This window comes from Manis pentadactyla, chromosome 13 (assembly GCF_030020395.1).
Source record: "Manis pentadactyla isolate mManPen7 chromosome 13, mManPen7.hap1, whole genome shotgun sequence".
Lineage (NCBI taxonomy): Eukaryota > Metazoa > Chordata > Mammalia > Pholidota > Manidae > Manis > Manis pentadactyla.
In genome coordinates this window covers 101671135-101693943 of record NC_080031.1, presented here as the reverse complement: position 1 = coordinate 101693943, position 22809 = coordinate 101671135, and the positions used below count along the sequence as shown (strand labels likewise).

At 41.3% G+C, this 22809-nt stretch overlaps 1 long non-coding RNA gene across 1 annotated transcript; it reads right to left on the bottom strand.

Annotated features, from left to right (window-relative positions):
* Window positions 1–2095: 2095 nt before the first annotated feature.
* LOC130680430 (uncharacterized) lies at window positions 2096–17868 on the bottom strand. Its single transcript, XR_008993456.1, has 3 exons — window positions 16753–17868; window positions 14318–14414; window positions 2096–3074 (listed from the first exon to the last, which is right to left on the bottom strand). It is a non-coding gene; the product is annotated as an uncharacterized LOC130680430 (long non-coding RNA).
* Window positions 17869–22809: the final 4941 nt, after the last annotated feature.

The following is a 22809-nucleotide window of genomic DNA, read 5'->3' as shown; positions in this document are numbered from 1 at the left end:
CCTTAAACTATAAACAATCACGTCAAATATAATGTATGATTATTCATTTGATTTTTATACTTTATATGTGAATCTAATAAAATGTTAATGTAGTAGGTAAATGCAAGATATAGATAGAAAGCATGATTTAGAACTGTAAGAAGGCAGGTGTAGATGATCAGGTTTGTGCTTACGGACCAGGTCTTAATCCAAGCTGAACAAGGGCAACAAAACATCCACAGGTGTAGAAGATTTCTCTCAAAACTTGGGGGGTGAGGTTCTAAGCCTCACCTCTGTTGGCCCCCTTTTTCTCACCTGATGGCCCCCCTGCGACTGTGCCTGTCTTAGGTTGTTCCTCCCTTGAGGAATCTTACCCGTCTCTGGCTAAGCAGCCATCTTCCGGGGCCATACAGGGACATGTAAAGCTGGCAAGTGAGAGAGAAGTAATGTTCTTTGAAAATGTTAGTTTTTTACTTCTTTGCAGATTTATGCTCTGTGGCTTCTATGCCCAGCACTTGTTTTGAGGTATCTTTACTTCCTGGAAAATTATGGTGCTTGGTAATTTCACGTATGAGGCACAAATTCTAGTAAAGAGCTGTATTTAGGAAGGAAGACAAACAAACTATAGAAGTAGTAGAGGGAAGAAAACATGAGATGATTGATTAAGTGTCAACAGGGTTATTCTATTCAATATTTTCTCATGACTATTTCTATAAAACTTTCCATCACTAGTTTCACTAGCAAAACAAGAGGGGCATTCTCAGTGGAAATGGGGTGGTCAATGTTTGACTAACTAACAGTAGGTTTTGGTACTTTATGCCAAGATCTCCATTTGGCCCCTGCGTGTTCTATTCTTCAGGAGCACCATCCTGAAAAGCTTTTGGGAAGTTTATGTTCTCATCCTTTCCATGCTGCTTTCAAAGGTTAGCTTAGTCTTTAGCAACAATGCAAGTAAAAACAAAGTTAATAGTATAACAGAAAATAACAAAATCAAGGTGGGTAATAGAGGGAGCCAGCTGTGAAGGCCCCTGATTGTGGGGGTCTTCTTCCAGCCTGAGCTTTGCAACACAGCTTGAGTAGCATGGCTCCCGGCAGTCCCTTACTCTACCAGTGAGGGAACTCATAAAAGGGTTTGGTTTCAGAGGTCCCTAAGACCATCCCTAGGTTTGGTGATTCACTAGGAATCACATTATTATTTATTATCATTTATTACGGTAATAGCATACAAAGCAAAATCAGCAAAGGGAAAAGATGCATTAGACCAATTCTGGAAGAAACTACATACAAGTTTTCAAGAGTCCTCTCCCATTGGAGTTACAAAGAATGTGCTTCATTCTTCTAGCATCAAATTGTAACAACATGTATGAAGTGTTGTCTACCAGTAAAGTTTATCTAATCCTAGAAATCCAGGGTTTTTATTGGGTGCTGGTCATGTGGGCATCCTCTGGCTAGCATAAACCACACTGTTTAGTTTAGGCACTTAACCACCCTTATCAGTTATGAAGTGTTGGGGACACTCCCAAAATCCAAGTCCAAAATGCCAACAAAGGGCCAACCTTGCAAGCACAATCTTTTAGGGATAGCAGTCACAGGCCTCTTATGGTAACTCTTTTCTGCACAGCCCACCCTCTTAGCACTTGGCCAAGATGTCTTTCGACAAGATTATTATTCATAGGACTCCATATAGCAGAGTGAGGCCAACCTGCAATATGGGCCTCAGTTACACCTTCCTAGATTTGTCCAGTTAAACACAGCCATCCTCTGGGCCACTGTTCTCGGCGCTGCCACCATTCCAGCCTCTGCGCTGCTCTCCTGCAGCCTTGCAGCCCTGCCACCCTGTCGTGCCCAGAGCACTGGGCAGAGCTATTTATTTATTTTTGATATACACTCTTATGAAGGTTTCACATGAGAAAACAATGTGGTTACTACATTCACTCACATTATCAAGTCCCCACCCATACACCAATGCAGTCACTGTCCATCAGTGCACAAGATGCCACAGATCCACTATGTCCCTTCTCTGTGATACACTGTTCTCCCTGTGATCCCCACACTGTGTGTATTAAACATAAAACCCCTCAGTCCCCTTCTCCCTCCCTCCCAACTCACCCTCCAGAGCTCTTTATATAGAGTCAACAGCCATGTATTGCCCACAGGTGTGCAGTGAGCTAGTCAACCAGGGTCAGGTGAGAATACTGGCCACAGGAACTCTCATTTTATCCACATTGGCCTAAAGCATCAACTGAGGCACAGCACAGCTCTGGCTAGTAAGTTGAAGCTGACCCATATGCTGTGTTGGGTGAGGCAGTGTTGTGATAGTCAGGGTACACATGGAAGAAATATAGTCCAGCGGGCACATGTGGTACCCCTGGAAGCAAAAGAGTTTACAACTGGTAGGGGACACCAAGCAGAACATACGTTGGTTGGGCAGTGCTAGCTGACGACTCCTAGTTGGCCTCCAAGTATGGGGCCTCCTGCTGCAGGATTTTCAGTTCGATCCAAATAATTCAGTTCTGTCCTTGGTTTCAGAGGGGCTTCCTGAGGCAGTCAGCACCAAAAAGAGTTTTTCTTGCCCATGATATCAATTTATCCACCTCACAGGAGTGTACAACAGCTGCAAATGTTCTGCTTGGAACATGCAGGAGGCAATTGGGATCTGTGAATTCAGAATTCCAAGAAAGCCAGCAGTAAGGGACCATGGGAACACTCCCCAGTCCACGTTCCCAGATAACAGCCAAGGGCCAATCTTGCAAGCAGGGCTTTCTAAAGACACACTATTAGGCCTGCTTATTAACACTTTCTACTCTGGGTTCTCCCAGCTGATAAGTGTATCTACCCCAATTACACACCCAGAGACCTGAGAAATAATCATGAGGTAGGCCTGTGGATGCTTTGGACCCACTCTGTGATGGACTTGGGCCGGAATTCCATTCGTCTCCTGATCTTTATAAGCCCTCACTCTAACAAGAGGACTGTTATAGTGTTTTTGGTCACGTCATATCAGAGGGTAGCTCAGGAACTTCCTTCACCTTCCTTGAAAAAGTCTGGATATCTCATTATCCCAAGTGCAGTTACCCAGGCGAATGGCGGCAGATCTGTTTAGGAAAGGATAAAAAGGTGTTAGTTGCAGTGGCATTAGCTTTCCTTAAAATGTCATCCTTCACTTCTAACAGTGGACTCCGGTGCTGTGACCTGACTTATATCTAAAAACAGGGTGAGGGACTGCAATTGTCCATTATAATAGCTGTATACCAGCTCCCAAATATTTTTATTGAATAAGTCAACAACATTCTATTTGGCCATCTATCTTTCTTGCTCCTAGGACCACCCTGATTTATTAGGCATAGCCACAAATCCTTGTGTGTCAACAAAACACCTTGATTGCCATGGTGGGCCTGTTGCAACTACAGTAGTTAAGTCAGCTCTGCCACTAATAGCTATGTGAAGCCATCTCTGTTGTTCTGAAATCTCATTATCCTCATTCACACCAGAGAGCCCAGTTCCTTGCCAGCACCACTTACTATAAACCCTTGCCTATTGAGCATAACTGTCCACTGAACTTCACAGAGATGTCAGTATTTCCCAAATGCATTCCTTGGTAGTGAGGAAAGTGTCTTCTGGGCCCCCTAGGGAACATAATTGTTGGGTTGTTAGGTTTTACACAGAAACCCATTCTAACATCCCCACCCCTCTGAGACCCCTCTGATAGTCTCCTCTGTACTCCACCCAGGGATATTCATAATCTCTACCACATCTGTTAGTATTAATTGTATATAATCTCAAAGAGCCATTGACCTTTTTGGCCAAAGTATTAGGATCTAGTCCAGGTATCCTTGCCAGAAGTTGAAATGGCAAGTCATGGGCAAGTTCTCTGTGTCATTTATTCTACCATACCCAGCCTTATAGTCTGTATCCTGATCCAACAATACCTCAAAGTCTATTCTCAGGCATGTTTTCCTGGGTTCTTGCTGGTACATATTAGTCATGTCTTGCAAATTATATCCTCCAGAGTAGAGAGCGTACTTTTCCATAGGTTAGCCTGGTAGGAATGAGGGTAGAGGGGCACATGTTGAGAACAAGTATCATTTTGTGGGCACTTGCCTCACAATGTTGTATGATTTCCAGAAAAGCGACACTGCCTTCCTCTAGCAGGTATTTAAGAGTCTGCCTATGTTGGCCTGGAGGATTCAGAAGAATCAAAGGGTTTAAGGTTTTCATTTTCATTTATCTAAGTATTCCCAACTAGACCTTGATTTGAACATTGAACTCCTATAGGGGCTGTGTATTTAGTTTCCTTTGCTGTTTGCCACATTTTCTATTAGATCCTGGGCCTGATTTTCAATAGGCTATATTGTACCTTAACTGAATCTCACAAATGTGTAGAAAGATTAATACATTACAACTGATTTGAATCTGTTCCAAAATTTCAAAATTGGTTTATCATTCAAAAAATAAGTTAATACAATTTACCATTGTGGGAAAAATTGGAATTCCTATGGCCAGGATCCTCACCTGAAACCTTAACTCCTTGATGATGTAACTGGCCTGCTGCTAGGCTACTGCTTCCACACCCTGGGCAATAAGCTATTACTGACTGAGTCACTATATGAAGAGCTCTGCCCAGTGCTCTGGGTGGAGGCAGGGGTGAAGGAGGATTACAGACCTGCAGGCTGTTGGATGCAGACATAATTTTAGTGCTCGACCTATTGCCAGGAGAACAAGCCAGGTAATAAACCCTTTTACCTCAAGAACATTCCAGTCATTCCTCAGTCTCACTGAATCCATAGTGAACTTGCCTGGGGCTGAAACCCATTGGCAAGACAAACACTCATAAAAAATCATCCCAGCTCAATTTGTACATGACTTATTTCATTATTAAAAATCTGTCTATCTTGTTTTGTAGTTGAGAGACAACTTTTTTCTCATTCTTCCCAAGAACTATTGGAGTATTGTCCTACAAAATGTCTCTATCAGATCTAAATGAAGAGAGAACATGAGGTTCTTTGTCAATTATTATTTCTGTGACTTAGATTGATTCTATCTCAGGTGAATGGTAGGACAGATGAAAGTCACCCTTGATTTTCTTGAAATCAAATCTAGAGTCAAGAGGTCTTTTGAAACTTCTCTTGGGGCCTTTCATTGAGGAGCTGCCTATCTATGTTTGCAGCTATGAGTTAGAATTATGCCACTCAACTTGCTGCTAAGGAATATAATAAACATATTCTTAAAAAGATAAGAAAGAGGTGAATAGAATATCTGGAATTAAGGATAAATATTCTACCAATTTGCTTGTAGTGAAGTCTAGATAGTGTCAGTGTAAAGTCTTTGAGGAAATAAGCTCAGATCTGTATTCTGGCTTAAGCAGAAATTCTGAATTTCTATTCAAGGGACAGCTGCAATCTAGTAAGAGGACCCAGTCCCTAATTATAAAGGCTCAGTAAAGTGGAAGTCCTGACCCATGGGTGAACTTTGTTTGTTCTTCTTTGATTCTGTTCTTCCCCCAAGTGTAAGGAGGCCTCCTGGGTAAATCCAAATTCACTCAGAGTAAACCTAGGCTGAAAAATAGAAATAATTTATGTTTGAATTAAAGTATGGAAGATAGGGAAGGTCCTGAACATTGGCATATTTAATGTGCATGTAAAGGCTACATAGATTCTTAGTGGAAATAGAGTCATCATACATAATTTAGGGCAAGATTTTGTGCCAAGATCATTGAGGCTCACAGGAGGTAGGTGCTCCAATCCCAATAAAATTTTTATTTTAATTATCCTGAAGATTTAAGAACGTGTTTGCAGAAATATTGATTGAAGAGTCTTAGGAATGCTTAATGTAATCCAAAGTACTGCCTGCGAAGTTCTTTCAGAAAAAAGATGGACAAATCTGTCCTCAAAGAAGTCCTTTATCTACTCATACTCATCTGGTGAAAAATTAGAAGTCTGAACAGGAGAGAGCAAAGAACTTAAAATTCAGAGTTAATTACAATTTTAACTTTCCTATCTGTGTTGGTTCCACATTTGCCATTTTAAACCATAGCATTATTTTAACCTGTACTTAAATTTTAATTTTTTATTTTAAATCTGTACTTGAAGACCAGAATTTGAGTTTTCTAAAAGCTGTGATGTTTGAGTTCTGTAATTTACGTAAATGGTTATAAACAAAAGAAAATGTTAAAAGGAAGTTCAATTTGGTCTCAGAATGTATTGTAGGGGAGGAAAAATATCTTTTTACTCTACACCGTTCTAAGTTCTTACAGAAGACAGATTAACAAGAATAAGCATGCAAATTTATTAATAAAAGTTTTATGTGACATGAGTCTTCATAAAGAAAGGAAAAAATGAAGAAATGGTTAAACCTGAGTGGTTTTATATTAGGTTTGATAAAGAATGAAAAGTGGTGGGAAAATGTGATAGAACAAAAGGTATGAGGTAAATGTAGTAAACTGGGGAAAACTCAGCGAGGCCTGTTCATTTGGATTCCTCTCTGAGTCCCTTTGTCTTCAGAGATAAGGATGCACATTTCCTTGGGGTGCAGGGGGAGCCCCTCTCACTTGAGGGTTTCGTGATCTGCTTGAAGGGAAGGCCGGAAAGTCCTTCTTGCATGTGCCACTGCTCAAATTCCTTCAACTTAAAGTATTCAATATGCCAGGGTTCCATATTTTGGGGTAGTGTATCCTGAACCCCATCAACATGTTTGGAGAAGATACTCTCCAAGCAGCCAATTAATTAAAGCCATTTTTTAAATTAAGTAGCTAATTAAAAAAATAAACTGTGTTGATACAAGATATAAAACAACTTATTTTCAAGCTTGTATTTGGAATGATGAGAAGCTAAAGTGTAATACATTTATTTAAAAATAAATCTCTAAGCATTAAAGCTAAGATGTTATTATGGGTTAAACTGTTTTATCTAACAGTTTTGTTTTTCAGTAATTTCATAGAGGTGATGCTGGCAGAAGTGCTGAAGGCAGGAAGGCAAATCCATTAATATCCTGAATAAACATCTCTGTCAATGAGGTCAAATCACTGCTTCAACTGTTAGGCAGACAGACAGAAATGAGGGGGTGAAAAGGAAAGAAAGGCTCCCCCAGAATGACTCAGGAAGTTAATCAGATGAAGCCATAGGGTCTAAGAGTAACTCAGGAAATGTCCAGGGTCTCCCCAGATGAGAAACATCAGAAGCACAGGCAGAGCCCAGTCCATGTCCTCATTTCACCAATCAGAAGAAGCCTAGAGGGCTAAAAGCTGTCAATAAAAGGTGTCTGCCCTGACAAAAGGGCATATAAGAAGCCTCACAATAAGCAGCAGCCTGGTTAGGCCTTACAACTGGGCAGGCCAGCTCTGTTGCTTTCTACAGAGTGCATTAAAACTGACTTTGCTTTCACATGTCATTCTAACTTCCCTGCGACACCAAGCCTAGTTCCTTCCTTCTAACACAACCATGAGCCCAGTGTAATTGACCTGACATCTGGTGGCTGGCTATCTCCCTAAGGTATGGACTTGACGTTGGTCTCTGCTGCTGAGAGCCTGGCACACAGCAATGGTGGTGGTAATCACATCCACCTTAATAGAGATGTTCATTTGTTGGCCCTATGCGTCATGTCCTTCCTTCCTGCCATGGCCACTTTGTACATGGCCCGGCAAATTCTAGGATAGTTGGGGAAAAGGCCATTTGATACTTATGGATTAAATGATTAAAGTTTTGTAAAGTACCAAGAACTATGCCTGGCACATAGTAAGAATTATGTAAATGTTCTTAAAATAAAAAGCCACATAATTGACTTTCTTTCCAATCTCAGTGTTAAAATCCACAATCGCAATCTTGAACATTTAGTAACCATTCATATGAGGCAGGTATGCCTACATACTCTGTGCCCCATTCTGAGAGAGTTCCATAAACAGATCTCAACCAGTGTGATACGGTGATTTATAGTTAAGAAATACAGTTGACCCTTAAACAACACAGATTTGAACTGCACAGGTCCACTTACAATTGGAATCTTTTCATGTGTACTGGAAAATTTTTTGGAGATTAATACAATTTGAAAAAACATGTTTTTCTCTAGCTCACCTTATTGTAAGAGCACAATTACATAATACACACAACATACAAAATATGTATTCATCAACTGTTTATGTTATCGGTAAGATCAACAGTGGGCTATTAGTAGTTAGTTTTGGGGGAGTCAAAAGTTATATGTAGATTTTTGACTGTGCAGAGGGTCAGTGCCCTTAACCCCAAGCTGTTCAAGGGCCAACAATATATATTTGGTCTTTGCCCATGGTTTATGGCACAGAGTTCCTAAAACTCTTGCAATTCCCTAAGGGTTGAGAGTGATAAAGGTTCTTCTGTTATGCTAATGAGGTGGCTTTTGGACCACACCTAGGATGGGGGCTGGTTGCCCTTAGAGCCAACCACTTGCTAAGAGGGTTGGACATTTCAATTGCCCCCACTCTCCACCCCCACTGGAGAAGGGAGAAGGGCTGAATATTGCGCTTCATCACCAATGGCCAAAGAGTTAACCAATCATGCCTCTATAATGAGCACTCCATAAAAACCCCCCAGAAAACAGGGTTCTGAGAGTTTCTAGGTTGGTGAACATGTGGAGGTTTGGGGAGAGTGGAGCGCTCAGAGGGAGCATGGAAGCTCCACCCCCTTTCCCCACACCTGGTCCTATGCGTCTCTTCCATCTGGTTGTTCCTGAATTATATATTTTTTTATAACAAACGGTGGTCTAGTAAGTAAAATGTTCCCCTGTGTTCTGTGAGCCACTCTAGAAAATCAATTGAACCCAGGAAGGAGGCAATAGGAACCTCTGATTTACAGCCAGTCAGTCAGAAGTACAGGTAACAACTTGGTTTTCCATTTGGTGTCTGAAATGGGGTGGGAGATGTGAAATAAAGAAAAGCTCACCACCACACTGGGGACCACCAAAACTATTTCTAAGGTATTGAAAGTTTCATTAACTCTGGGAGTCTCAAAATGGTCACACTTGAAACTAGATTTTCTAACACTGAAATAACATCTGTTCATTAAAGCCAACTTAAGCTAAACAAAATATGTATCACTACATTTGTTCTCTTTTGCTGTCTGGATTCCTGCTCAAGAACATAAGATAAACAAGAATGTTTGTCCTTCCTCTTAATGCCCTTTGGTGCCACAATGCATATCAACCCCCACCCTCTTTGTTAGCACTGCACGTTATGTAAGGTATGTACCTCTTTGAAATTCTGTCTTTCTTGCCTATCTCCCTGAGGATAAAAAAGCTTTTATGACTTGGGTTCCTTGAAACATTTCTCCTATCCATAGGAGTAAATGTTTCCTAGCTGAAGTCCTTACTCAGGCTCAAATAAAACTCCATCTTAATTTCAAGGTGACTTTAATGAATTTTTGTCAAGAAGGGGCAGCCTTGTGGGTCTGAACCCTCAACCTGTGTTATCTAATGCTATCTACAGGTAAGTGGTGTCAGAATTGAGTTAAATTGTAAGACACCCAGCTGGTGTCAGGGCACTGCTTGTTGGAAGAGTGGGGAAACACCCTAACTACATTAAAATTGGGTGCTCAGAATGCAAAAGAGTTGGTGTCAGTGAAATGGAATTTGCTAGATCGGCCCTGGCTCACAGAAACATGGTTTGGGAAGAGAGAGGATGAAAAAGGGTTGGGGAATGAAGAACCTTTGATTTCAGGGTGATCACACTGTCACCCAGAGTATGGAGCAGCAGCTGAGACAGGGATCGTGGGTGTAGTCAGAGTAGGGTGAGGGCCTCCAGGAAAAGCAGGGCGGAATATTCACAGTCAGAGCAATGTAACAATGGGCAAAGAAGTCCCCACTGAAACTTAGTGTTAAGCATTATGTAAAGTCAAGGTCACACTAATTCTCTAGGGAAAGATGCCAGACTAAGACTATAGACATCTTCAGTGAGATCAGTTAAAGGTCAAAAGGCCAGGAGCAACTTGACCTGGAATGTTTGAGTGTTCCACAAGGGTATCTCAGCATAACCCGTGACTTCACTGTAAACAGCCCTAGCAGACAGACAACAACCCAGCCCACCTTGAGGGCAGGGCAGTTGGTACAAGTCCACACCCTAAGCCTTTTTTTTGATGTTCCCAAAAAATTCTCAATTGCCTATAAAACCCCTAGACAACACACCATCCTGGGCTCTCTTGTCCCCTCCGGGCATGAGCCAGGAGCTCTATTCTCTCACTTTATTTCTAAATAAAAGCCTGTACCTTGCTCTCCTACCTTGCGTGTTTGTGAAGCTCATTCTTCGGCTTCGTGAACAAGAAGCCTGGCATCACAGCTATGCTGAAATTAGTTAGTAAAGGTGAAAGTTGCCATCAGAATTTAGAGATGGATCCAACTGTTACCAGACCCCCAAAGACGAGATTCTTGAGTTTCAATGTTACAGAAATGAACACTGAACTCAAAAGAAAGTGGGCAGAGTTTATTAGAGAGAGCTTGTATGCAGGGGAGCTAACAAGAGAGGTATGTTATGCTCCACAAGGGGATTGTGCATAATGCTGTTGAGAAAAATACAGGCTCAACATGGAGTCACTTCTGTTCAGCCAAGTCACCCAACCAGGGACTAATACTTAAAACTCTATGACAGTTTCAACCTCCCCCAGAAAGTTAGGCAGTCAGAAATTTTCTGGTCAGCATCATTGATAAGATAACCCATCGCATGAGCATCTCCATCTTCCCTAAAAGAAGATGGGGTCATCTGCATTATCAAATCCCCTGCTCTTCGCCCTAAGAGAAAGTGACCTTGCCTGAAAACATCCCTTATTTTCTTTTGCTAATAACATTTCCCCCACCCTCCCGTCTATAAAAAACTTTCCATTTTGTGCAGTTCCTTGGAGCTTCTCTCTGCTTGCTAGAGGGGATGCTGCCTGATTCGTGAATCACTTACTAAGGCCAATTAAATCTTCAAATTTACTTGGATGAATTTTGTTTTCGAACAGGGCTCATAAAGGCAGTTTCAGAGGGTGAGGGGTCTGGGAGGCGTGGGCCTGGTGAATCCTTTCGTGGTGTCATCTCCGCCACTCAGCTCCTGCTGCTGCTTCTCATGGTTGGCAGACGCTGACTCATTGGCTTTCCCAAAACACAGTCACGGACCTCCCTTTTTAAGGTTTCTATAAGATAAGCTTGCACAGGAGAATTTTTATAATATTCTTTCTCCCCCAAAGCAATGATTCGCCTTGAGAAAACAGAGACTGGGCACTGATCATTGGAAATGCTGGTTCTGGTTTAAGATATGGCCAATTGATTGTTGACCATGTGGCCGGCTTATGGCTTTCCATAAATTCTTCCTAAAAGACATTTTGGGAGCTTTTACCTTTTAACCTTTAAGCCCCATGTGGGAGGTTTCACGGGTCCCTCTTGCTCTTTCCTATGCTGGCTTACTTTCAAGACCTTGAGGCTAAACCACACTCAGATTTCAGTGAGGCTGAGCTTTGGTCACTAGCCTCAAAGCCACCCCCTAAGGGAAAAATTATGCAGGGACCCTCCTAAACCTCTGGTCACAGAGAAGGTAGTGAACACGAGATGGAAGGGCAAAACCAACATGGTCCTGAAACTAGGGGCCATAATAAGAAGGAATTGTTTCATTTTATACATATCATCCCCTTCCTGAAGAGTCTTTCCTAAATATATTGGGAGAGTAACTGATTCCGGGGCTGTGTCTTTGGTTTTGAATGCTGTAGAATGGAAGAGTGGGTCTGCAATGATGCAGGACTCAGCTCACAGGGACCAATCACAGGCGGCTCTCCGTGATCCCGACACACAGGAGATTATTCCTGAGGAAAGAGCCAGCCTGGTGGACGGGATAACAGCCACTGTAAAGTCTGTTTTCCCTGAGAAGGGGACAGTTTTCCCGCTATGACTGCCAAGCGGAACACCCAGATGGAGCGGCTGATACGCTTCATATGCAAGCTGTGGGACTGGCTCAAAGATGACTGGTATATTCCCCAGCAGGGGATCGCTTTCACCCATGCATTGTTATATAAACAAAAAACAAAAAAAGCTTTGGGAAACCTACCCCATCTGTGGTCTCAGTTTCTTCTCCTGGTTCTTCCAGTTGCTAATATAAATGTTTGATTAATTAACAAGAGAATGAGGAGAGGCCTAGAGGAGAGACAAGGGACTCCTTCCAAAAAGTTGGAAATGTTTAAGTGGTTATCAAGGAGTAAGGTGAATAAAGTGAATATTGATAGGAGAGCAACAAAGAAGGAACAGACAGGGGAGAGTCACAAGACTTGTCCCAGCAGGGTAGAAATCTTCAAATGGTGATTAAAAAATGGGATGAGTTCAATGGACATTGATGGGGTTAAAACAAAGGTTTTCATAGAGCACTACCCACGGCTGGGCAGGCCAAAGGAACCTCCTATTGGTTCCCCAATGTTAAAGGGTCCCAAACAAGTACTTTATTCACCCCTGTTTGGAGAAAAGTAAAAAGTCAGAGAGGAGATTACAATGAGAAACCAGCAATCCAACTTGGGGCAGTGGTTAGTCAGTTAATCAAGAACAGATAGACAAAATAGCCAGGGTCCCCTGGCTCCACCCATTATTGGGGCTCTGCCCCTCACTAAAGCCTTTTGCACAAGAGTGGTTAAAAAGGGCAGGGGTTGAAGAGAGGTTTCCAAGACTCCTTGATATGGAGGTCCCAGAAACTGTGGTACCAAAGCCCATTGGCAAAGCTGTGACTCAGGCTACAATTAGATCGAGATTACCTAAAAATGTGATGGTTAATAAGACTATGAAATTTGGAATGTTTAAGCAGGTGTTACGTAAAGAAATGGTGCCAACATTACACGAATGTTTTATATGGGAATGGCTAATATGTACAGCTGGGGACCACTTCCCTTACCTACATCGAAATGTGTGGATGAAGTCCTTATAGAAGCTATAGTTAGGAACATATGAGTTGATAGAATTATAGTAAACACTTGGAGAATTGGTATGTTTGAACAGGTTTTATGTGAAATGGTTGAGGGGATATTTCCACCACCTAGGACTATAAAATAGAAGGTATGTCGCCCTTCAAACAATATTAAGTGGACATACTAAATAAGAACCAGTAAGATGATCTGAGCCACACCACGCAATGTGGAATGAAGCTAGAGAGCTGGTAGAGACAAATTCTCTGTGCTGACAGCCTTACGTGGGGTATACACTGGGCCTTATGGCAAGACCCCATGGGCGCTTCCCAGAAATGACTACAAGATCTTTGGACAAGAAAACTTCCGTTTGAGATTTACTACTTTGCTATCAGATGTTAATTGACACTAGCCTGGTGATTTAAAGACATAAAACGATCTTGAAACCTGAAATAACTGTAACGTCTAGGGTGATGTTGGAGGAAAACCCTGCCAGGCACGGCAGCGCCCAGAAGAGGTCCATGATAAAATAGAAACGGTTTAGCCAGGATCATGCTGCCTGGGGAATCCAGGAGACATTCACAAGCAGGGAGCCTCTTTTCCCCACCACTGACTCTGGAATTGCTTAAGGAGTGGCTGGATTCTATCGTCACCTGGACGGTGCCCTGTAAAGAACCCTGGACTGACTGACAAAGAGCTACTTGGCTTGTGGGCAACAGTTTCAAGGTGAATGGGCAACATCTTGTTTGGAATGCCACCACTATGATGGAAGGAGGTAAAAACAAATCAGCTTGGTGCTGAATTATGTGCTATTTCCCCAGCAGTGATGGAAGAATTGAACAATGGGCAAAGCCCCTGTGTTTGTTTTTTTACTGATTCATGGACAGTGGCCAATGGCCTGGCCATATGGATGGGCCTAGGGCAATGGAAATCTGGCCCATTAATGGGATACAGCCATATGGAAATTTGAGGGGTGCATTAAAGTAGGACCTGTCAGTACCCATCAGAAAAACTCCCAGGTTTGAAAGGTGATTGGAATCCACAAAATGATATCCCCATGTGCTCACTTAAGGTGGCTTCCTAGGCCCATGAAATAAGTGGACATTGGGGATCTGCAGCAATGCAGAGATATGTTGAGTCTAGACATACTCTCTGAGCCACAAAATGCCAGGAAGAATTGCTCTGTCTGCCAAGAAAAGAGACGGAGACTGCAGCTAGCTATGTGGCAGATTTCCTGGTGGGGAGGTCCTGAGCATGACTGATGAAGTCAGGCTGATGCTGGGAGCCCTGAGGGGCTACAAATGGGATGGGTCCTGATAGGACTAGACACTGACTCTGGACTGGGATTGGCTTACCTGGTTACCTGGTGGCAGCTGCCAATGCTCAGAGTATTATGAGAGAGCCAGAACAGAAGAGACCGCACTAATCTGAATGGCTGACATCATTTTTCAGACCAAGGAACTCACCTTATAGCCCGTGATGTCCAACAATAAGCAGAGAGATGTTCTCCTCAGAGTACTGGTTTGTTAGAGAACTACAGCAGCATACTGAATCACTGCTTCTCTAAAACATGGAGAGAGAAAAGCATGAAGGGCCGGCTTAATGCCTTCACAAGTGTGTGCTCACACTCAACATGAGGGGCGCTGAAGGAAAGTCCCCACTGGATAGACTTCATTTGTTTTTCTGGTGGATCTGGGGTAGAGAAGGTACATGTACACTTTCTTCCCCACATCACGTCAGTGTTTTTTTTCCCTGCTTGATGCACTGGTCATAGGACCAATGCTCCAAATACAAGGATAGCAGCAGGGATGATACCTAAAGCAAGAAACTGTAACTATGTTATTAACCTTTATGTCAGAATTCCAAAGGGCCTGATGAGCAGGTTGTAACTTCACCCCATCTGGCCAAATTAGGGTTAACAGTGAATGCAGCTATATGCCTGGTGGAAAAGTAACCCACCTGCTCTGGGCCTGTGTAACCTCACTCTGTGAACAGGAGTGGACCGAGGCAGAGGCACTTGCTAGACTAGTATTGCTGCCTGTACTCTAGATCAGTGCAGTGCACGAATCTTATGTCCCTTCCACGGGTGGAAATGTTTGGGATTAAATGGAGAGAGGGAAAAAGTGTAGCTATGGGTAAAGGAATGAATACATGAGTTATGTAATGAGAGAAATCCAATATTCCATCAGCACCTGGAAACAGGTGCAGAGTGAGCTGATACCCAAACTTTCTTGTTACCAACCCTTTAATCTTACTTTTTTATTATTCCATAACATACAGGCCAAACCATTAGCCACTGCTCATGAATAGGTGCTGTTATGGCTTGCATTGTATACTCCATCAAACAGGTACACTGGTATCCCAACCCCCAGTGCCTCATTCATCAGCTATATTGGATTAGGACGGACCCTAATTTTTTTTGAAGTATTGTTGATATACAATCTTATGTTGGTTTCATATGTACAACACAGTGGTTCAATAGTTACCCCAGTTACCCATATTTTTAAATCCTTACCCCTTCTAATGCAGTTACTATCAATGTACAAAGATGTTACAGAATCATTGACTATATTCTCCGTGCTGTACTACCATCCCCTAAGTAACCAACTTACATTGTGATTGTGAATTACTGTGCCCCTTTATCCCCCTCCCCCCCATCAGCCCCAACCTCTCCCCCTTGATAACCACTAGTCACTTCTCAGTGTCTATGAGTCTAATGCTGTTTTGTTCCTTCTGTTTTGCTTTGTTTTTATATTCCACAAATAAGTGAAATCACATGGTATTTGTGCTTCTCCACCTGGCTTAACTTCATTGAGCATAATACCCTCTAGATGGGATGGACCTTAATTCGGAGATAAGGTTTTAACAGAGGTAGTCAAGTTAAAATGAGGTGATTGGGATGGACTGTAATCCAATATAGTGTTGTCCTGATATACAGGAGAAATGTAGACAGACAGAAACACATATAGGGAAGCCTATGTAAAGAGACACAGGGAGAAGATGGCCACCTGCAAGCCAAAGAAAGAGGCCTAGACCAGAGTCTCTCTCCCAGCTTTACAAGGAACCAACCCTGCTAACAACTTGATTTGAGACCTCTAGCCTCCAAAATTGAGACGATAAATTTCCTATTATTTAAGCCACCCAGTTTGTGATACCTTGGTATGGCAGCCCTGGAAAACTAAAATGCAAATCTGAACCTCTGAGCATCTCTTTCTAGGGAAAGTGAACAGTTGGATGTATCACCCACAAATTGGGGGAGGGAGGAGTTCCCTTCTGTTCTGTCCTTTTGAGCCAGGCCTGCAGAATGTAACACTCGAACAGTCTCCTTATGGATTATGCCAGATTTCTGTGTGTTTCTAAAGCAGACTCAAATGTTCTCTCCTGAGTCACCTGATCACAGGGAACTCCCAGTAAGGCCACAGATGTAGGCTGGAAGAGAGGCAGTAATGCAGGAGCAGCAGGTGCACTGCCAGTGTGAACCACCCACTCATGGAACATATGCACACTCTCCAGACCTCCTCATGTGTGACCCCGTATTACCACTCCCACTTGAAGAGGGAGGGCGGCTACACATGAAGCCACTGGTATGGCTTGATGAATCAGATAACACCTAGTAAATTATATGCATCTCAGATCACATGTTCACTCAGTGTCCCACAGTCAGGGGTTCAGTCTCTGCTATGGTAACAGCAAGCCAGTAACTGTGTTATCTAGATCTTTAGGAAGCAGACCCTGAGACAAAGTGTAGGGTGTTTGCTAGGGAGTTCTTTGGGATTAACACCTGTGGAATGGAGGTAGTGAAGGCCGGATTTATTAGAGGGAGAAGGTGGGAGCTCTGAAGCTAAGGCCTTTTAGACTTGTGCTGTGTTGGACTGAAATGGCCGGGTCTTTATATTTTCACCTTGATCAATCTTTGGATGTGGCCTGCCCTGCAAAGGGTGTAACAGCTGAAGGGTGGCTGTTACAGTGACGGCACTCCTGGCATGCCCAGCAGCTCTGCCAGAAACAAGTCCTCCTTTGAAGGGGAATCTGAGTGGTGCATCTCCATGTCACTGCAGTCCACCTCCTGTGCCACTCAGATCTCCTTCTTCCTATGTATTCTGGGAGCAGCTTCTTCATAGTTGTGATGGGTCTCTATTCCTGGGGGAAATTTAGAAGAGAAAGTTTAATGGGATGACCTATATTCCCTACCACTGAAACTGGTTTTAGGGTTAGAGCACATAATCATTGTCTCCCTTCTCTACTATCCACTCTAGATTTCTTCTCACCCTCCACCAGCACGTCTGCTAGATTCAGTGGTTTACCTGGTGGTTAATCCAGATCTTCACTCGTAAGAGGTCTGAGCCCTGGTCATCATGCCCTTCTCAATCTGAGATTGTTGCTTATATCGTTACTAAAGTAAATGGGCAAGTATGTACCAGGAGGTAACCAATTGGGTCAACAGGCTGCCAAACACATTTTCCCTGGCTCCCAGGGTGTAATAGCAGCCCTACTTTCTCCTGATGATCAGGGTCAATTTCTGCTGTCAAGCTGGTGTCTCCTCTTCTTCTCTGCTGCACCATGGTCACGTGAAACCCAAACAATCGAGGTTACTACCTTAGCTTAAAGTATAGTTGGGAATCTTGCTATGTACCCTGGTGGAAATGTTTCCCTTAGGGACAAAGTCTTCTAATTCTGCAGAGCCCAGAGTTTCAGAAATGGGAAGCACAAATTCCCCAAATGGGTTGTTGGAAGCAATGATAACTAAGGCCATTCCTGCCATTTAAAGGTTTTAGTTTTGGTCTCTATTGTGGGCAGGTGGGGTATTTGGCTGTGGAAGCTGATAAACATCCTTGGTAAGAGAGGCACTGGCATAGCTTTCATCTAGTCTCTAATATTACAGGGAAGCATTCAGTATTTTGTCATTAAGTATGATGTTAGTTACAGGATTTTTGTAGATGTTCTTTGCCACAATAAGGATGTTGTCATCCTCTAGTATGCTGAAAGTTTTCACAAAATGCATTGCAAAATTTTCAGATTTTCTATACATTTATTGAGCTAATCATACAAATGTTCTCCTTTATTTTGTTAAGATGGTGAATTACATTGATAGTTTATTTATTATTATTATTTTTTAGATAATTATTTTTTTATTGAAGGGTAGTTGACACACGGTATTACATTACATTAGTTTCAGGTGTACAACATAGTTATTCAACATTTATATACATGACGATTCTAGGTACCAGCTATCACCATACCAAGCTGTTACAATATCTTGACTATATTCATTACATCCCGGTTACTTATTATTTTACCATTGGAAGTGTATACTTTTTTTTTTTTTGTGAGGGCATCTCTCATATTTATTGATCAAATGGTTGTTAACAACAATAAAATTCTGTATAGGGGAGTCAATGCTCAATGCACAATCATTAATCCACCCCAAGCCTAATTTTCGTCAGTCTCCAATCTTCTGAGGCATAACAAACAAGTTCTTACATGGAGAACAAATTCTTACATAGTGAATAAGTTCTTACATGGTGAACAGTACAAGGGTAGCCATCACAGAAACCTTCAGTTTTGCTCATGCATTATGAACTATAAACAGTCAGTTCAAATATGAATACTCATTTGATTTTTATACTTGATTTATATGTGGATACCACATTTCTCTCTTTATTATTATTATTTTTAATAAAATGCTGAAGTGGTAGGTAGATACAAGATAAAGGTAGAAAACATAGTTTAGTGTTGTAAGAGGGCAAATGTAGATGATCAGGTGTGTGCCTGTAGACTGTGTGTTAATCCAAGCTAGACGAGGGCAATAAAACATCCATGTATGCAGAAGATTTCTCTCAGAACGGGGGGGTGAGGTTCTAAGCCTCACCTCTGTTGATCCCCAATTTCTCACCTGATGACCCCCCTGCGACTGTGCCTGTCTTAGGTTGTTCCTCCCTTGAGGAATCTTACCCGTCTCTGGCTAACCAGTCATCTTCCGGGGCCATACAGGGAAATGTGAAGTTGGTAAGTGAGAGAGAAGCCTTATTGTTTGAAAAAGTTAGCTTTTTATTTCTTTGCATATTTATGCCCTGTAGCTTCTATGCCCAGCATTTGTCTTGAGGTATCTTTACCACTTGGAAGAATTATGATACTCGGTAAATTTGATATGAGGCACGAATTCTATTTAAGGGTTGTAATTAGGAAGGAAGAAGAAAAGCTATAGAAGTAGCAGGCGGAAGAAAACATGGGAAGATTGATTATTTCTTTGACATATCTTCTTGTAGAGTAACTTCAGCATGTATAGGTTTTAAGCTACTACTTAAATTGCGCACACACATTAACATAGTAGGAGTATAGTTACATAACCAAAGCATACCTGTAATTACCAGCCATCTCCAGTGAAACCAAGAAAACCAGTTAGGCACCTTAGGCATTTGTGAAAACTTATCTATGATATGGTGGATATTGTCCAACTGAACTTGAACAGTCTGAGAGAAATCAGACAAATTAAAACAACCCATTCCTGGGGAATGTTCACATCCCTTATGTTCTTTTAACAGTAAATAGTCTGTAGTTGTAAGATTTTGGAGCACTACAATTTGCACTTCTCCTAATTCTTGGTTGAGTTCCAACAGTATAGACCCAGTCAAATTTGTTGTTTTACTGTATGCACAGGCCAGCTTAGATATCTCCTTCATTCCCATGGCAAGTCCAGGAACTGGTGGGATGAGTGCATCTACAGCTGTAGCAGTGCGTGGATCTTTGTTGGGGTTTTTTCATGATCATCTTCTGGCATGAGTCTTCCAGAGAGTGCTGATGTTGGAAGTTCTTTTTCATATCATATCTTAGTTCATTTTCAGGGTAGCCCAATTAGGCTTTGATCCTCTGTATAAACACAAACAGACCCTTTGCCTACACTTTTATATGCCCTTTATACTCTTGTGTAGAACTCATTGGAGGTTACCACACAGGAACTGCTTTTTTTTTTTTTTGGTATCACTAATCTACACTTACATGACGAATATTATGTTTACTAGGCTCTCCCCTATACCAGGTCCCCCCTATAAACCTCTTTACAGTCACTGCCCATCAGCATAGCAAAATGTTGTAGAATCCCTACTTGCCTTCTCTGTGTTGTACAGCCCTCCCTTTTCTCCTACTCCCCCATGCATGACATTGATAGTTTTAATTGAACACATACTATGTTTATCATTTAGGGATTTTATTCATTTGTGAGTAACATAAAATTCCCACAACAGGACCTACAAGTCAACAAGGGACTTATTCTCTCCTGGGAAAGTCCAGAATAGGCAGTACAAAGATAATGCAGCTGCTCAACAATACAATAGAGGAGCAAAATTACTCATTTGTTTGTTTTCACTGCAGCATTGCATGACTTAGGAAAACAGAGCCATTAGAAGTATTATGAGAAATATGCACTCACTACAGAAATTAGACCTCTTGTAAATGCTGAGAAGAGGGAATTGGAGGATTAGAGAAAGTCTCTAATCATGATATCCTGAAACAGTGGTATGAACTGGCAACTTGTGTGCAAGGAAATTCAAATAGCTGTGCATTTCTAGCCACCAAAGTGGGACCATGAAGGGGGAGCTCATGCAGATGTTCATTGAAGCTGCCACCTCTGAGGGAACTGAAGTTAAGGGCTTGATGATTGGCTCAGGGCTGATGTTGTTCAACAAAACCAGTAGCCAGGAAGATTAGCTTGAAATTTGGAATTTCTGAATAGTTACGGATCTGCTTGTCAATCTGTTTACACATCCTTTTGAGATTAATGGCTTCTTCTTCATTTCTGCACTCTAATTCTCAAGGAGTTTCCTCTATTGCCCAATTTTAACTAATACACACGTAGCAAAAAGAATTCTGGAAAATGTAGTTCTAAGCCTCATGTAACACAGTCCAGCACAACCATCATTTCCCTCACTCTCATCCTAGTTGCAAGGTCTCTCTTTTCATCTTGAAGTGTTTCCAACTTGAAGGAGGAGCAAAATACAAAAGGTGAAATTATCAAGTCTGATGAAACCACCCTTTTTTTTGATAATGCTGTGCTATTTTTATTTATAGCAACTACATATTGATCAAGTCAATTAGCTGTATACTATTCCAGGTACAAACATTCTAGAGATATCTCTCAACAGTAAAGATCAATAACCTGAATATTTCTAAGTTCTCAGTAAAGAATAAGGGCAGAATAGATAACAGGTGGGCAAATCCCAGGGTCTGCCACACTTGGCAGGGAAGAAAATTCCCAAAAGTACCAAATTCAATATCACAATGACTACATGCATTGTGTATAGTGGAAATTACTTAGAAACAATAACAAAACTAATTTCGTACATTTACTTGCATATTAAAAATACACTTTATGTCAGTCCAAGGAGACTTCACAACAGAAGTGAGACAATATATATAAGTGAACCACAATAAAATAATATATATTTAAAAATGTGATATAGTTGAAAGGGTACTGGGAGCAACAGTTAACCACCATAAAGTCTTAAGAAATGAGACAATATATATGTGAACCACAATAAAATAATATATATTTAAAAATGTGATATAGTTGAAAGGGTACTGGGAGCAACAGCTACCATCATAAAGTCTTAAATTAGAAAATGTAAACTATAAATTATGAGCAAGGGATCATTTCACAGATGAGATACTGATAAAGCAATTACATATTTACAATAGTTTAAAGAGTTCTCTTCCAGTATGAATTTCCTTATGCATAATAAAAGAAGAGATGCACCTGAAGGCTTTACCACTTTGCTTACATTCATGTACATAAATTACAAAAATCCAGTGTGATTTTTCAAGTGTCTTTGAAGTGTGAGGGAAAACAAGAAGACTTTCCGCATTCTTAAATTCTTATCTCCCAGTATGAGTTCTCACTTGGTAAGGAATGAGCAAGACTTGAAAGCATTCACACATTCTTCATATTTACATGAATTCACTTCAGTGTGTGTTCTTACATTAGCACTAAAGGGTTAGGAATTATACTTTCCCACATTTCTTACATGGTTTTTCTCCAAAATAACTGAATTTTTGCAGGGCTTTGAAGTAAATAGATACAAGTAAGACTTCCTTATACTCCAAATATTAATAGGATTTCCCTCCAGTGTGAGTTCTCATGTTTCCTAAGTGATGAGGAACAACTGAAGGCATTCCTCCCTTTCATATATTTAGTGTTTCTCTCCAATGTGCACTATCATATGTACAGTAAAATGTGAATAATAAAATAAGGAGTTGTCACATTGTTTACAAGCATAGGGCCTCTCTCCAGTGTCTGTACTCATGTGTTACTAAAGGAGGAGGGAAAACTGTAGGCTTTCCCAAATTCCTTACATGTACAGAGTCTCTTTCTGGTATGTTTTCTGACTTGTAGAGTAAGCCCTGAAGAATAAGTGAAGGTTTCCCCACATTCCTTATATTCATGAGGCTTCTTTCCAATACAAGTTATTACATGTATATGTGGGATGTGGAAGAAATAAAGGCTTTCTCACGTTCAATGGGTTCTCACATGTGCCCTCAAGGATGAGGGACAGTTGAATTTTCCACATTTTTTATATTCATTAAATTTCTCTACAGTGAGAGTTTTCACATTTTCTAAGAAATGAAAAAAGTGGAAGGCTTTTCCACATTTTTTCACAATATATGAATACAACTTCCATCATGAGTTTTTACATATACAACAATAAATGAAGAATAGAGCTTTCCTGCATTTTGTATATTCATAATACTCTTCTCCAGTGTGAATTTTACATGTGCCTAAGATACCAAGAACAGCTGAAGGGTTCTCAGCATTCTTTACATTGACAGGATTTGTGTCCAGTATGTGAACCCAGGTATGTCTTAGCAAATGAATGATAAATGAAGACTTTCTCACATTCATTGAATTCATAAATTCATAGGATTTCTCTTCAGTATGAGTTCTCTTGTGTACATTTATATCTGGAAT